Below are 2,160 nucleotides of genomic sequence, written 5' to 3' on the forward strand. Positions count from 1 at the left end.
TCGCGAGCTCTCACTTTTCGGCTTCTTCTCCGGTAGCAGACAAACCTGTAAAAATGGACACACATACTCAGGGCCCTTCACATACTACAGTTTAAGTCACGCTTGACTTGTACATCTCATCTGCAGAACAAGTAAGACCACACTAGGAGGCGCACGAGGCACGACCAATGCATCGGCGTCAGCATAGCTAGCCATCGGCAGCGAACGACGGAAAGTTTCACAATCTTACCGTTACAGGTGCGTTAGGACAAATGTAGGTGATGCAGTGGTCGCGGAAGCCGAAGTCTTGCGTTTTGAACGGTAGCTAAACAACGAAGGAACCAAACTTGAGTTTTGCCCATGGTTCACTTCCGAGTTTTGCCCATCGTCTTTTGCGAGTCTACCGTGCTCTGAACTCTGAATAATGCCGGCCGCAAACTGTTGGAATTTGTCCGTGGGCCAAAGCAGGTTCCACTATGCTTTTGCTCCGAAAAACCAGCCCGCATTATCAGCCCACTACTCTCAAAAACAAAATCGGCCCACTATAAATGGAGTTCAGTCCGTCAGGAAGGAGCATGCTCCACTTGGAACGAAATGAACATGGGTTGAATTGTATGGTCGACTCTCTATAAGAGCATCTCCAATAGGCGCGCTATATAGGCCGCGCGGCATAAAACGTCCGATATAGCGCGCGCGGAAGGAAATGCGGCGCTCCAGCAGGCGCGGTATACGGCGCGGCGCTGTAAAAAATTAAGGGCGCGCGGCGTTTTGCACAAAAGGGAGCGGCATATCTGGCGCGTCGGCTATAGCGCGCGGCAACGCTCGTCCAAACCGCGAAAAGCCAACGGCTGGAAAATTCCTCCCCCCCGCGCCCGCACCCTCATTTCCCCACCTATCGCCGGCGCGAAATCCAGCCGCCGCCGGTCGATTCCGCGGCCGCCGCCGCTTCTGCGCGCCGCCGCGCCGTAGATTCGCGCCGCCCGCACCTCCTCCTGCCAGCAGCGGGCGCTCCGCCGCCCTGTGCCGCTCGCGCCGCCGCCAGCGACAAGTCGCGCTCGGCACTCCTTCTCCGCGGCGCGCCGCCGTCGCGTTCTCCTCGCCGTCGCGCAGGCGTCACCATGTCGTCCTCGTCGTCCTCGAGCTTGCTAGCAACATGGCGCGCCCATGGTGCTCGTCCATTTGCTCGGAAGGTATGAACCTCCGCCGGCCAGCCGGCCTCCATTTGCTCACAATAGTTCATAGTGAAGTAATTTTATACATATGTTTGTAGAGTTCGTCATATGATTCATCGGATGACGAGTTCGACCAACAAGAAGAGGAGAACATATCTATACTATTAGCATACCGCGCCGTTAAGAGGCCAAAATTTGGTGGATCGGTGTTCGGTAGACAAAAGTTGTGGAGAGAAAGGATTGAAGGGCATGAGAAGTTGATGCGGTCGTATTTCAATGAGAATCTGATTTTCCCCGAAAGCTATTTTCGGCGGCGTTTCCGGATGAGTCTCAACTTGTTCAAGCACATTGCAACGGAGGTCACCAAATATAATCGCTTCTTTGAGCAAAGGAGGAATGCCGCCGGAGAACTTGGTCATAGCACATATCAAAAGGTGACCGCCGCCTTGCGTATGTTGGCATATGGTATACCGGCGGATCTTATTGATGATCATTTGGCCATGGGAGAGAGCACTTCTATCTTGTGTGTGAAGCGCTTTGTCGTTGCAATTGTCAATGTCTTTGGCTCCACATACTTGAGAGCCCCCAATGCTCAAGACACGGCAAGACTTTTGGAGATCAACGCCAACCGGGGTTTCCCGGTATGCTTGGTTCTATTGATTGCATGCATTGGAGTTGGAAGAATTGTCCAGCGGCATGGCATGGACAATTCAAAGGCTACAAGAAGGATGCCACTATAGTACTTGAAGCGGTGGCCGACCAAGAGACTTGGATATGGCATGCTTTCTTTGGAATGCCCGGATCTTGCAATGACATCAATGTTCTTCAACGGTCACCACTAATGACAAGACTTGCAATGCGGGAAGGTCCATTGGTGGAGTTTGAAGCAAATGGCCACAAGTACAACTATGGCTACTTCCTCGCCGACGGCATATATCCAAGGTGGCAAACATTTGTGAAGCCAATTATTCAACCAAGAGGTAAGAAGCAAACCCAATTCCACAATGCA

The sequence above is a fragment of the Lolium rigidum genome, chromosome 3 (assembly GCF_022539505.1).
Source record: "Lolium rigidum isolate FL_2022 chromosome 3, APGP_CSIRO_Lrig_0.1, whole genome shotgun sequence".
NCBI classification, from domain to species: domain Eukaryota; kingdom Viridiplantae; phylum Streptophyta; class Magnoliopsida; order Poales; family Poaceae; genus Lolium; species Lolium rigidum.